Source organism: Lepus europaeus, chromosome 2 (assembly GCF_033115175.1).
Source record: "Lepus europaeus isolate LE1 chromosome 2, mLepTim1.pri, whole genome shotgun sequence".
NCBI lineage: Eukaryota > Metazoa > Chordata > Mammalia > Lagomorpha > Leporidae > Lepus > Lepus europaeus.
The window spans coordinates 108,602,699-108,618,064 of NC_084828.1; the positions used below are offsets into that span (position 1 = coordinate 108,602,699).

Here is a 15,366-nt window from a genome sequence, read left to right on the forward strand (position 1 = left end):
ATTGAGGTGGCTGTGTAATAGGATTTATCATTTTTTTTGACATCTCTGTGGGTATGAAAGATATAGGCCAAATGACCAGTCAACAAAGCTGGGGGGTGAGGGGGATAATTACACACAGGATCCGCTACTCTGTACCTACATTCACCTCACAGGGCATCTTCCTATTTCAGTCTCCTGTCCCAGGGAAGCAGAAGTTGAGCTATTGTGAAGGCACTTAAATAACCTTACTTCTAAGGCTCCTCAATAGAAAGACCCAGGGCTTAGCTAGTGCCAAATGTTTTACTAATCACTTCTGAGTGAGGAATGCAGCTTTATGGGCTGCCGCTTCTCCAACCGAAGGTGTAATAACTTCTAGGGACAAGCCTGTAAGAATGCAGTTACTCGTTCGCATAAAACGTATCACATCATCTGTGACTAATAAAACTCGAGAAAGAGGGGAGTGTTCAGCCTTTTGGTAACATGCTTGTGGTAAGCTTGCCAGAGGGCCCTGTGCTTAATTGTAAAAATCTGTCAGGACCCCAGGATTCAAAAGGCATCAATCAATCAGGTCTGTCGGCAGGGAGGGAGTGACGGCTGTGTGACTCTTCCATCATCGGAAAAGATGTGCTCAGGAGAGAAAAATGTAGCGGGGCGTGGGGAAGGGGCGAGCCAAGTGCAGGTTACAGGAAAACGGAGTTGCAGACTGGAATTTCACGCCCCTCGTCTTCCTTGGACTGAACACCGCCTTTTCAGTTTTATGCAGCCCCTTGTGTGCAGTGAGACGTTCTGGAAGCCGGCCAGCCCGGGCGGTGGAGTACACACGGCCCACGCTGTGAGAACGGCGGTGCGCGGGGAGGCCGCGCGTTTCGGTGGGGTGCAAGATTGTGTCACTTGGCCGGGACTGGACGGCTGGTGCCCCGTTCCTTAATTAACACTTTCAGGGGACGAAAACCAGCACAACTGCTGTTCGGACAGTTCGATGGGGGGAGAGGAGGATGTAATGGGAATTTTCCAAGTCTTGCTCTCGTTTTTTTTTTTTTTTTCCCTTGATGCTAAGATGTCTGAATGACATCCAGCTATCGAGACATCAAGACACAAATTCCCGTCCCCAGGGATCTCAGCTGGGAGTCTAGACGCCGGCTACTTCGCCGGTCCGAGCCTGTTTTCTTACCTGTAGAGTGGCGACAACACCTAGCCGAGGGAGTCGCAAGGAGTCTCACAAATGCCAAGAACAGAGCTCCTACGTCTTAGCTAAAGCACCCCGGGCAAGAAAGCCCGCCTTTCGGCCCAACTTCGTGGCTACCAGCCGCGAGATGGGGGATACAGGCAAAGCCCCGTGAGCGACCCAAACGCCAGGGGCAGAGGCCCAGCTGCGGAGCCCGGCCGCCTGTCCCGCCAGGCCGCCCCGGCACCCGGCACCCGGCACCCGGCGCCCGGCACCGCTTCGCCCCACCCCCGCACAGCCGGGCGAATCCGCGCCGCGGGTTCCGGGCGCCGGCGCCGCGCCCAGCGCCCCCGGGCCCGCCCTCGTCGCTCCCGAGCCTCCAGCTGTGCCAGCTACGCCCAAGCCCCGGGAGCTCCGAGCCGCCAGCGCGCAGGTGCCCGCGGCCCCCTCGCCCTGCAGGTAGGCGCCGCGCGCGGACGCAGCGGCTCGCGGGGCTCCCACGGGAGCTGGCTCGCCGCTGCCCTGGCCCTCCGTCCCTCCTCCCGCCGGGCCGCGCAGCCAGGCCGCTCCTCGCCCGACGGGACCTCAGCGCCGCGTGGGCGCTGGACTGCCGGGCAGCCCCCGGCCTCCCGCGGACGCCGCGACATCCGGTGCTGACAACCTGGGCGCGCGCGCCTGCGGGGCCTGGCGGCTGCCTGCGGGCAGAGACTGGGGGCGTGCCCTGCAGGGTGCACCCCGACTCGCGCCACCACAGGGGCCCCTCAGGGCGTCCAGCGCCGCTTGGGTTAGCAAGCCCCGTGGCATGACAGGGATAGGGGCGCGGTGGCACCAGCATCCTGGACGGACCAGGAAGTGCCAGGTCCCGAACTTCAGCGGCCCTGGGGACGCTGGGCTGGGGTGAACTGCGGGCTGGCAGTGGGGCCTGTGCTCAGAGCCTGTTCTCAGGCACTCGGGTCTCAGATCCAGGCGTGCCGTCCTCCCAGCCTTGGGTGAGATTGTGTGATGCCGGGACCCCTGGTCCAGAGCAACCGCGACGCCTGTATATGCTTCTCCTAATCTCGTCATAGTGCTTTCTTTACTTCCTCCATGAAGCCCTAAGCGCAAGTCGATTTTTAAGGACACCAGGAGTTTCCGCGTTTGATCATCCCCTGGGTCTAGTCCCCAGAATGGGGAGTTTGCTTCGCTTTATTGGGCGGCCGCTAACTTTAGATAACCCTTTGTGGGCCTCCCAGGGCCTCTGGGAGCAGGAACCCAGAGCAGCGCGAGATATGTTAAATGGATTAGATAATGATGGTGCCCTGGAGATGTCCAGGAGAGGAGTCTACAGTTCTGAGCCGTTAACAGACGCCGCATTGATCCAGTGCCCACTTGAATAAGCAGCTCTTTCAGCGTTAACTTAGGAGGCGTGCGGACAAGTGTGCGTGCAAGTGCATCTGTACAAAGTCTTTCAGCCTGAGTTTGTAGGCAGCCTGTAAGTGTTTTTTGGGGGGCCTTTCATTATATACGCTCCCAGCCTGTCTTCTCAAGATCTAGTACAACTCACGATCCAGATTAAAAAAAAAAAAGTATGCCTTGTGAAGACTGAGGAGGGCCTGTCTTTTCCGAGAGATTTATGAACCATGGTTCTAAGGACTGTGTAGGGCTCATTTGGTTTTGCTGATTCACTTACATAGCTAGTGGTTGGGAACCCTGCTCCTTGGAAGTTTCCAATGACTTAGTGTGTGTTCCTTATAGTTCTAAAGTTCATTTACCTTTAGCTCTTCCAGGGTTTTTTTTTTTTTTTTTTTTTTTAGCTTTTTTTTTTTAGTATGCTTTTATTGTAAAATGTACACCACCTACAGTTTTCCATCTTAGCTGTTTTTAAGTGCACAGTTCGTGGCATTAAATACATTCGCGTTGTTTTGCTTGTGTCACCATCACCCAGCCACAAGACACTCTTCTTTGTATACACCATTTGAATGATTGTATTGCAGCTTGAGTTTTCTTACTATGCAAGGCTTGAGGTTTTCTCATGGTTGTAGAGGAACAACCGCTTTTAAGGAGGATGGGTGAAGATAAGCTGTGAGCTGGTTAGGATTGTATAGAAGAATGCTCTGAGGGTTAGCTATCAACCAAAAGGAATGGTAAGGAAACTGTTGACAATTTCCTGCCCTGCATGTCTAACAGAAACTACAATGGACAGTTTTGTGTCTCCTTCAGCCTGTTTAAATTATGCTTGAGCTTGGGTGGTGGAGCCTTTTCTTTAACTAGAAGTGAGTTTGATCCAGCTGCTGCTAGGTGTAACAATTTCCTGTCTACCATGGGTATTTACTAAAGATGGATGCTGGAGTATCCAGCAGGTAGGATCTAGCTCCTAGGCTGAGTCACTGCAAGGCCTGTTTTTATGTTTACAATCCTCAAGTCTTAGCACCACAAAGTAAAATTTATTTGCTAGGGTGCGGTCAAAAGCTATTGCAGGGTTAAACTGAGAAACATATAACTCAAGTTTCCCGTGAACCCGTGACGTTTTTGATTAGTAAGGGATTTACACAAATGTGGGAACACATTCCAATGTGTTTGCTTCCGGAAATTCACAGTGCAGTGTCAAACCTGGATCCCAGATGTGGCTAGTGCAGGGTGATTAAACAATGTCTAACATATAAGTGTTTCATAGAGTCACACTTTTTTTTTTCTTTCTGTTGTGAAACTCCTAATTTTTAAACTATTGAACAGACTTGGGACAGAATCAAGTCAGCTGTTTGTGGAGAAATACACATAGTACATACACTGTATCAGGCACTATTCTAAGCATTTTACAAATGTGACCACATTGAATGCTCCAAACAACCCTGTTTAGTAGGTGATCTTATTATCTGGATTTTGTAGATGAGGCATTCTGATGCATAGCCAAACCATACAACTGGCACATGGAAGTGCTGGGGTCCCAGCCCAGGCAGTCAGAACACAAGAGTTTTGGCATTGGTGTCTCTCCAAAAAGATACAACCTGTGGTTTTGTCTCTCTCATAAATGCCCTTTTATTTATTTGTTCTTTTTTTCAGGTTTCTGTATTTCTGTTTGGTTCTTGTTTCAGTATAAGTAACAACCTAATTACATGGTACAGCTCCTCTGCAGAAGAGGAGTATGGTGATGTCCAAGGATGGGGGGTTATGTCTACCCTGGGAAGGTGCTGGAGACCACCCTGCTGGCCAGGCCTTCCCTCTTGGCTGTGAGGAGATTGGGACAAAGGATCCTGGGTGTAGGGGCTGGGGAGACCACGAGTGTATTTGGGAGGGAACAGGTGGCATTTGTCAATCAGGAGGTATGTGTTCAGTGTTTAACTATCACTTTGACCACACTAAATAAGGGCCCAAGGTATGTGAGCCGTGGGGAGAGCAGAAGCTCCCTGGGACTGTGGGCTGCGGAATCCCAGGGCCCTTACCCAGTTGCACTTGTCCCTGTGATCTGGGGATTCCTTCCGGATGAGGGGACTGTCTTATTCTGTACTCAGTTATTTTTTGATCTTTTTGGGGAACTTTGGAAAATTTCTGATGCACAAGAGAAAATTAGCAAAAGCCACATGGAGATAAAAATAATTGCATTTAGTTGGTTGGGGGTGGGGAGAGAAATTTCTAAGAGTGAAAACTTAGAAACCTCATATTAAGAATCGGAAAGTAAGGGTTCAGTATTCAGCAGTGACATTTTTCAGCGTGGGCTTTTATTGACAGTACATTTGGATAAGGGGGAATAGGAACAGATACTAGGAAAAGGAAAGCAATTGGGTGGGGGAGACAGGGGCAAGAGTTAAAGAGACAGTGAGCCATTTCTGTATGAGAAGACCTGGGCTTGGCATGTTACCTCTGGACAAAGCCATCTAAATGCCAAGTATGTTGAAAATGTTTCCCTTATGTTGAAGCAATCTTAATGTGGTTGAAGTCATTGCAAGTTAACGATCCATGGGGGCAATAAGATACCAGGGGACTCTTGGCCTCCTGTGTTAGTCCAATTCTTGTTACATTACCTAAGATACCCAAGAAGAGGTTCTTTTGGGAAGAAACAGTTTATTACACCTCACAGTTTGAGGTTACAAGATCCCACAGCCCCATAGTCCTGTGTCTGGTTAGACCATCGTGGAATATGGTGGGCGCGTTGGCAGTGATCTGAAAATGAGCCAGAAAGCAAGAGATGGGACTAGGCCAAACTTGACCTGAAGCACTCAAACCTCTCCTGAGAGCTGCCGTCCAAGGGTACACCTCTGGTGACCCACGACCTCCCATCAGCCCCATTTCTCAGACACCATCGTGAGCTCAAGTTGTCACCCGTAGCCCATTAACCATTAACATGAAGAGATCAGTTTAAACAGTTGCATGAGTTTTGAGGTGACAAATCCTACACACCTCCTTGGGATCTTCCCAAAAAGCTAGTCTAGTGTGGCATATCATGCTTGCTTATGATTTCATTGTTTTAAATTAGCATGCAATAATTATCCATATTTGTGGGCTACTGGGTAACAGTTCGGTTCATGTATACAGTGCATACTGATGAAATTGAGGTCATCAGCATTTCTGTCTCCTCATTTCTTCATGTTTAGAGCCATCGGGCTCCCGTCTTCTCATTCTCCATAAAATATAGCCTTGACTATTATGAACTCTAGTCACCCCCGGGTGCCGGGGAACCCCAGAACCATGCTTTGGTGGTTTGCACTGCCTTTGTACAGATGGATTTTATACACTCTTCTAGCATGATATTAGAATCCTGGGTTTGCAGTGAGAAGGTAAGGTCCTTGAGGTGGCCGACTGTGTTTTTGTGTCTGGCATACAGTGATACGATAGATGTGAGCAGACTACAAAGGTGAATTTAATGGATAAGGGAAGTGATGTGGTTCATTGTATTCAAGATATACAGATATTTCCTGAAAAGCAGATTTTTTAGGGTTAAAGTTTTGTTACTTATTTGTTCCATGGTGCCATTTAACTCCTATATTCTTAAAAATAAGTTTATGGGCAGAATGGAGAGTCTGATAGTTTGGATTAGCATCTGCATTCATTTCCTTGGTCTTTCTTTCTCTGCAGTACTTTTTGGCCACATGTGTGACAAAGGAGTTCTCTGAAATAAGCTGGCTTAGTAGGCAGCAATGTGCAGGACTGTGAGGATGGAGGAAAATGAAGCCTGTGAAATGCATGGAGCCTGGAACATAGAAATGATCCAGTCAGTGTGAGGCTTGCATGGTTTCACGCACCGTCATCCCCTCTCTGACCCATGTCCAGTAGCGACAGCATTCATGAAAACTAAACCAACTGGGATTTGTGCTGGGGTATACATTGAGATGAGATCCAGCGGGAATACAGACAGAGACATTAATTTTGTCCAGGAGGAATTCTTGAGTGGAGTGGGATTCCATGAGACCCGATGAGTAGAAAGTAGGAAGTAGGAAGGCTTCTGGGAGCTGAGCTGGTTGCCATCAGAGACAGTGAATTGTTTGCAGTGGATAGTTGTTCTTGTGGAGTACATGTTTTGATTTCAGCCGGAAATTTGATTTTTTAAAAATTCATAAGTATGACATTTAATAAGAGAAGCACAATTCATTACCCTTTACCAGAAGGTGCATCTAGAGAATTGTATCTTTATGTTTCTAATTTTATTTATTTATTTAATTGAGAGAGAGAGATGGGGTGGGGAAGGAGAGAGAGAGAGAGAGAGAGAGAGAACAAGCAAGCACACACGCACACATTCCCATTTACTGTTTGATGCAATGATCAGGGCTGGGCCAGAGCCAAGCAGGGAGCCAAGAATGCAACCCTGTTTCCCACCTGAGTGGCAGAAACCCAATTCTTGAGCCATCACCATACCTTCCATAGTCTGTCTTGGCAGGAAGCTGGAGTCAGGAGCCAGAGCTGGGAATTGAACCCCGGGTGCTCATCCTAGGGGAGTTCTAACCACTGTGCCAAACACCTGCCCCTAGTGGTACCTTTTTAAGATGTCGTTGGCATTAAGAAGCAACAAGAGGTACTTTCAAGGTGAGTGTGAGTTAGCTCATGCCATGTTGCAGAGGTACCCCTGCCATCACATTCTTTAGCATCACATTCAATAGGGGGAGGGTCTCGCCGCACTGGCAGCTTTATAGGGCTGTGCCGAATACACAGATGTGCCCCTGAACTGTGGCCTTAGCACTGACTGGCAAGAACCCGAAGCAGAGCTCTTCACACTCTTGTTTTTGAAAAGTTGGAGTTATAGTTATCTTTCTGACCCCCTTTTCTGAATGAGCTCTTCTGTGACAGCCCAGGGTGTACACACTGAAAGCTGCTGGTGACGGTTCCTAGTTGGGCAGTTGGTAACTGCTTCCTCTGCCTCCCCTCCTGCCAGCTCCTGGTAGCAGTCCCCCCCAAACCCCAGCTGGAGCCTGGGGACACGCTGGAGCAGATGAGAAGACACCTGTACACTCTCATTCTAGGGAAGGGAAGATTGAGACCTGGAAGTGGGCAAAGAATGGCAGAAAACTGTCTTTTTAAGGCTTTTGCAAGTGGCACACTCAAGCTGGCTCATCCTGTGATGTTTTAGATTTTTAAGAATTTTGTGAACCAGTCATGAAAGGTGCCATTATTACAAATTAAAATTTCCCAAGGTTAGCTTTGAAATGTACATTAAATAAATTAGGTTGAAAGCAAAGATAATAGATGGCCAAACCCATCACTTAGCAATTCCTTTACTTCGAAATTCACTGCTGACCATGCTCTTGAGGTCATTTATGTCAGTTGTTCCTGTGTGGTGACAATACTGTTAGCGCATCTCTTCCAAATCTGTGTGCTTGAGTGATGCCATAGTGGAAGCTTGAGACATACCTGGATGGGATATGGATGTGGTACGCGTTGGCAAATACCCCAGGGAGGGCTTCTCATGCATGCTAAGCTTCGTCAACACACTGCTGGCTTTGCCCAGGGATTGGGGGCATGGGGGGGTAGGGAGGTGGGAGGGTGTCGGGGGGAGGGGCACTGGTGCTTTTCTTCTCCCTCCTTCATTCTCAGTCTGACCTGCACAGGCAGGCTGTCCAGTCCTTTTCTTTCAACTCTCGCAGTGGTTTGGAATTTGAGGATGTGGTTGTAGTAGAGAAATTCATTTAGTTATGCAAGGCTCTTATCTCTTTTCCTATTCGCTAGGACAGTTACAGATGGTATCAAATGCTGCAGCTCTTAACCACGTTCAAGTTAACCCTTCATTCTGTTCTTTCATAGGGATCGGATTCTTTGCCCTCACCTCTTGGGAAGAGCTTGCCCTCCTCCCTTCCCTATCACAGTAATTCCAAGATCTGACTATACACATGCACCTAAGAGCTTACTAAATACAGATTCCCAGGTTTTATCACATACCCACGAAATTGGGACCCTTGGAGGGTAGGACTCAAAATAGTATTTTGTACATTTCTGTGGGATTTCGGTGACTTCCTCTCCCAACCTCCCGTACGCCACCCTCCACGTACCCACTTAGCTCCTCTTTGTGGGCTCTTGCTGGCCAGCCCTAGTACCTGTCTACCTTGTTCAGCCTCAGCTCTGTTGGGTAGCCGGGCCCTGGCCACACTGTGTAAGAGCCTTGATTTTCATGTTTGAACTCGAAATCTGCTCCTGTGAAATGTGGTTATCAAGAGGATATTCTTTGCCCAATTCAGCTGTCACTCGTCCCAGGGCCTATTCCCTCAGGTGGAAGTTGCTTTCTCCTAGGTGCTTGCTTCTTTTTGTAATTTGTGTCAGTGACAAAATGGTCAAATGTTAGCCTTCTTGGAAAGGTGTCCTTTACAATTGAAAGCTACCTTGTTTCAGTTCATATTGCTTTGCCTGCTGCCTCCCTCTGTTCTAGCCTTTTAAACAAAGGCTGTTGTTTTTTTTTTTTAAAGATTTATTTATTTATTTATTTGAAAAGGGAGAGTTACAAAAAAGCAGAGGCAGAGAGAGAGAGAGAGAGAGAGAGAGATGTCTTCTATCCACTAGTTCATTCCTTAAATGGCCACAATGGCCAGAGCTGGGCTGATTCGAAGCCAGGAGCCTAGAGCTTCTTCCGGGTCTCCCAAGTGATTGCAGGGGCCCAAGTCCATCTCCTACTCTTTTCCCAGGCCATAGCAGAGAGCTGGATCGGAAGAGGAGCAGCCAGGACTTGAACTGGTGCCATATGGGATGCTGGCACTACTTTATCTGCTATACCACAGTGCCGGCCCCTACAGTTACTTTTTACGAACATTATACTCTTTGAACAGTACTTCCTTGCAGCGACCATCCTTCTTTGAGGACAAGGTAGAAATAGGCAGACAGGTAGATGAATGCAGACAAAAGGAGGAAGAAGGATCTGGAGAAATGCAAAATGCAGATTGATGCATTTGGCATCTAAATAGATATTAGGAATAGCTGCCCACAACTCTGGCTATGAAGCGATAGATCCTGTAACCAAAGTGAAAATGCAAACAGGTGTATTGTTGATATCTAGCATTGGTAGTAATCAGAGATAGAAATAAGGAAGACAGAGCCTTAAGCTTTCTCATAGCATTATGTCTGTGTGTGTGTGCGCGCGCGCATGCATGTGTATAAATATACATCAACTGCTTTTTTTTTTTTTGAAAGGCACAGACAGACAGTGAGAGAGAGAGAGAGAGAGAGAGACAGAGAAAGGTCTTCCTTTTCCGTTGGTTCACCCCCCTAAATGGCCACTACAGCCAGCACTGCGCCGATCTGAAGCCCAGAGCCAGGTGCTTCCTCCTGGTCTCCCATGCAGTTGCAGGGCCCGAGCACTTGGGCCATCCTCCACTGCCTTCCCGGGCCACAGCAGAGAGCTGGACTGGAAGAGGAGCAACCGGGACAGAATCCAGTGCCCCAACTGGGACTAGAGCCCCGGGGTGCCGGCGCCACAGGCAGAGGATTAGCCAAGTGAGCCGCGGCACCAGCCCATCAACTGCTCTTAATTTATACCACCATTTATTATTTTTCCCTTTCTAGAAGATTATTAAAATTGAATCATATGGTATGTACTTTAATCATGGGTTATTTTTATGCCAGCACCTACCACTCTGTGAAATTCCCCTTTCTGTCTTGTTTTCTTATTTATTGGGTTTTCTGCATAAAAATGTAAGCTCTATGACAGCAGGGATGTGCCTGGCACACAGTAGGTTTTTGCTAACTACTTGATAAATGAATATGTTTCCAGATTGCTCCACAGCTCTGGTCAGTCTGCATAGCTGTGGGTTCTACACCCATGAACTCAACCGTATACAGATAGCAAATGTTAAAAAAAAGAAAAAAAAGTTGCATCTGTACTGAACATATAGAGACTTTTTTGTACTCATTTTCCCTAAACCAGAAAGCATAACAACCATGTACACAATATTTTCATTATATTAGCTGTTGTCAAGCAATTGCTTAACCGCTAAGCCACAATGCTGGCTGTGAACGCAGTACATTTTATTGCTGAGGTCAACAATAGGGAATTTTAAAGTTATCTCTTTTCCCAAACCCCTTAGCAAGTCTATTATCATACGGAGATTTAGGAACAGGTTTTGTCTTTTTTTTTCTCCAAATTTTCCTTAAATAATGTAGAGACTATGAAACAGTGTATTTCTTTAAAGCATTGAAAAGTATAATATATAGTAGCTCATGACATGGCTAGTGACCTGGTTTAAAATGGAGGGAAAATGTCCTCAAAATATTTCACTCCTTTGCTTCTCTTAATGTTACGGACTTAGTTTTGTGTTTCAGTGGTTGTGTTCTGAAATCCAGTGTCTCTAGGTGCTCTTGTTTCTGTGTCCATGCACAAACCCAGGAGCACTTTAGAGAGTGGTTTGAAGTACAGGCGGTTATACCTGGAGACAGACAACCTGGTTAAGTGGACCAGAAAGGTGCTGCTCCGTCGGGCGTTGGTTGGTGGCTTGGCGTGTGTGGGTTATGTATGCAGCTCTGGTGCTGTGATCTCTGATACGCCGTTGAGGACTCACTCCCATCCATAGCCAAGTACCCCTGGGCCTGTGTCTGGCTCAGCTCCCAGGAGGATCAGCTGATATGTCCAGAGTTGGGCTTTGGGACCTGGCTGGCCAAGCCTGAAGAGTTTTCTGTTATAACCAAATGAACAGTTAACCATTAATTTGAGGTGTGTTGTGAAGTCATTATTGTACTGCATGGTAATTAAGCACAAGTTAAGCATAAAGAATAAGCACTTCACATAACTGATTGTAATTAGAATTATTTTAACACACTGAATCAAAAATTCGGTTCTCATTCTTTCTCATTTTCCCTTGTCAAACCATACTCATATTGGCTCTGTCTCCTGATTCCACCCAGAATTTATTTCTCCATTAATTGGTTTATTTACTAAGTCATAGGCCCTTAATAGCATACCTTGTATCCAGCAAAGGTTTCCTGACAGCCAGGTTTCCTGGGGCTAAGTGCTCAGGGTGTCTGGCATTTCCCCATGATTTAATATGACCATATGCTCAATGAGTAGGAATGACTTGAAATGATGGCCATAATTCCACTTGTTTGTCACGGTGTGCAGTCCGAGCTGGTCGGGGACCTGCAGGGAGGCATTGCTTCAGATATGGCCTGGGCTTTGTTCGGTCTTGTGAGTCTCCCTCACCACAGCTTGCAGAGCTGATGTGCGGCCAGGGGGGCGGCACAGCACAGGACGGGGGAGTCTCTTTCAGGACCACCTTGGAGCTGCTTTTTCTCAAAGGATGGGCCTAGAGGTCATTGGTTTCCTTTGGAGTGCAGGCCTATTGCTGAGTGCTGCTCTCCCTGGTGGAGATGACCCTGGAGAGGATGTTTTAGTAATGGTGATTCCATGAGCACTCCCTGGTCATGGAGTGCTGGATCGTATCCCACAGTTTGTCTGCTTTCATCTTGCTCACCTCCTTTCTTGCCCTCGCTGACTATCCAGCAAGATGAATTTACTTACGTTTCTATGGTTTTAGAGTTTAAGGGTCAGTGATGCTTATATTTAGTTATCATTTTACAAATGAGTCATGGAAAAATGGAAAAGGGGTTTGCCGTTTTTTCATTCTCACATGATAGCCATCATGACATTTATAAGGGAGAATGTCACTTAGGAAGTAATGGGCCTTTAAAATGAATAAACCCTGAAAGAATTTAGCCAATTTCCGTCAGTTATAAACAGGAGACCCAAAACAAGTAAGTGGGGGCATTTAAGAACCTTTTCATGTTAGCATAAGCCAGCTTTTTTGTTCTTATTGTTTAGATATTTAGTGGGGGTAGGCATGGGCACAGCAGTTAAGTTGCTTCTGGGAATGCCTGCATCCCATATTGGAGTGCCTGGGGTTCTGGCTTTTCTTCAGATTCCAGCTTCCTGCTAACGCACACCCTGAGACAGCGGTGACGGAACAAGTAGGTGAGTCCTTGTCACCCATGTGGGAGACACAGATCGAGTCTGGTTTCAACCTGCTCCATCTCTGGCTGTTGCATGCATTTGGAGAGTAAACCAGTGGATGGGAGCTACCTCTCTATTTCTTTCTCTCTTTTCTCTCTCTCATTTCTCTTTTCTTTCAAATAAAAATAAGATAAATGAATAAAGTTGATAATTTAGTGTTAAAAATTAGATAAAAATATATTTGCGCATATTTTGATCATATGCGTTAGAACTAAGAATGACCAGGGGCTGGCGTTGTAGTGCAGTGGGTTAAGGTGCCGCTTGTGATGCTGGTATCCCATGTCAGCAGGTACTGGTTCAAGTTCCAGTCACTCCATTTCTGATCCAGTTCCCTGCTCATGTGCCTGGGAAAGCAGAGGAAGATTGCCCAAGGACTTGGACTCCTTCCATCCACATGGAACACCCAGATGGAGTTCCAGGCTCCTGGCTTCAGCCTGATATAACCTTGGCCATTTCAGACATTTTGGCCATTTGGGAAGTGAGCCAGTGGATGAAAGATCTCTTTTTCTTTGTCTCCCCACTCCCCTTCTCAGTTATTCTGCTTTTGAAATAAATAAAAATAAATAATTTTTAAGAAAGAAAGCTATATATAACATGTGATAAAGTTTTGTTTTTTTTTTTTAAACCAGAGCTAGTATGGTGCAGCCTCCCATATGGGTGCTGTTTCGAGTTCTGCCTGCTCTGCTTCTGATCAGCTCCTTGCTAATGGCTTGGGAAAGCTAGAGAAGATGGCCCAAGTGCTTGGGTCCCTGTCACCAACGTGAATACCTGAATGGAGTACCAGGCTCCTGGCTTCAGCTCAGCCCAGCCCTGATTTTTGTGACCATTTTGGGAATGGACCCGGCAGAGGGAAAATCTTTCTCCTTCTCTCTTTCTCTCTCTGTTCCTCTCCCTCTCTCACCATCTCTCTCTCCTTCTGTCTCTATAACTCTTTGAAATAAATAAATAAATAAATAAATCTTTAAAAAGCTTTCTGAGTTTGCCCCTGAAGCTGTATTGGAGTGTAAAGTGCATCCTATGAGAAGTGGGAAGAATATACATTCAGTGGCTGATTATTTTTGGTTCTGCAGGGTCTCTCCTTTCAGACAAAAGGGCTTTTCTAAGGAAGCTGTCTTAGCTGACTCAATTAGTTCATCCTTTTGAAGTCACAGATTGAGACTGACCTGTTCTGTTATCTGTACAATCTGGCATTATAAAGTAATAAAATGCATTTTTAAAAGTTTATGTATTTATTTGAAAGTCAGAGTTACACAGAGAGAGGAGAGGCAGAGAGAGAGAAAGAGAGAGAGAGAGAGAGAGAGAGAGAGAGGTCTTTCATCTGCTGGTTCACTCCCCAGATGGCCTCAATGGCCAGCTGGAGTTATGCCGATCTGAAGCCAGGAGCCAGGAGCTTCTTCCGGGTCTCCCACGTGGGTGCAGGGGCCCAAGGACTTGGGCCATCTTTTACTGCTTTCCCAGGCCATAGCAGAGAGCTGGATCAGAAGTGGAGCAGCTGGGTCTCGAACTGGCGCCCATATAGGATGCCGGCGCTTCAGGCCAGGGCGATAACCTATGCCACAGTGCTGGCCCCAAAATGCATTTTCTATATAGGTGTTTATGCATATATTCAAATAGTCCAAAGTCTCTGTTAGAAACTGTGAACACAGAAGAACTCTAGTATGGTAGCCAGGATAGCCTGAGTTCTGGTTTTGGTTCTGCAGTTGACTTGGGGTGACCCTAGGTTATTTTTTCCTAAAGTTCCATGAGCACTCTCATCTGTGTTGGGCCCTGCCTCCGGAGCTGGAGGTGAATTAACCTGGGTCCTGGCCCCTGCTTGCTGGGATTCATGGTCGTGGTCTAGTGCCGCGGTTCTCACACTTGGCTGCCCTCAGAATCCCCTGGAGCCCATCCCAACATAGACTGCTGCCTCCCCCAGGAGCTTCAGATTCTATAGGTCTGGGCCAGGCAGAGAATTTGCATCTCTATCAAAGTTTCCAAATGCTGCTGATGCTGCTTGGCTTGGGGACTAGGATTTGAGAACCAGTGATCTGATGGTTTAGCTGACACATCAGTAACCACAATTCAAAGATCAAACACTGTGAACTAACTACAAGTACCATGCGGTGGGGAGCATGGTGTGGAGAGCTGGGGTGAAAGATGAGTAAGCCGAAGATCTGAGACAGCTTCATGGAAGAGAGAGGGGAAGCAGGATTTTGAAGAGTGGTTAAAGCTTGGACAGGTAGGCCCTTTGGGGGAGTGACAGTCTCCTGCGGAGAGAGAGGCTAGAACGGACATGGGAGAGCAATGGAGTGTGGCGGAGGTGGGTGTGGGGGAAGAAACAACCAGGAAGAGATGGGATTGGGAATGAGAGGGCTGCAGAGTTAAGCTGAGCTGTTGCTGGGTTTTGGGCTTTAGCAGCAAAGGAAGAGCATGAGCAGAGATGTGCTCAGGAAGGGAAGCTCTGATATCCCGGGTGACTTGGGCAGAGCAAGAGTGACTTCCGGCAGGCTGGTTAGCAGCGCAGTCTGGATGCAGGAATGGGCTGAAGAACAGCATGAAGGTGGGGAGGACGTAGTCGTGTGTTGAATCTGCGGCAGGAGGCACAGATTGGGGGTGGATGTGTTCCTGGGGCTGAGGGGAGGGAAGGTCGAAGGAGGCTGAACCTTCAGGGAAGAGTGATGGGGTGGCTGGATCCTACAGGGGAAAGAGGTTGGACAATGAGACAGACCTGCTGGGGCTGGACTATATGCTTTTCAGGGTCTCTGTATGATTATAATCAATGGTTTGTAGGTGGTTGGTGTCTGAAATATTATAGAATAACTACATACACAGAGGAAGGCTGTGTATACCAGGC

The 15,366-nt window shown here is 47.3% G+C and overlaps 1 protein-coding gene across 2 annotated transcripts in view; it reads left to right on the top strand.

Annotated features, from left to right (window-relative positions):
• Positions 1-1,520: 1,520 nt before the first annotated feature.
• Positions 1,521-15,366, top strand: part of PLD1 (phospholipase D1) — a 237,617-nt gene continuing 223,771 nt past the window's right edge. For both annotated transcript variants that reach the window (XM_062211829.1, XM_062211841.1), the window contains exon 1: positions 1,521-1,603. The gene's annotated coding sequence lies outside the window, so the exon portion shown is untranslated. The remainder of the gene's footprint in view (positions 1,604-15,366) is intronic.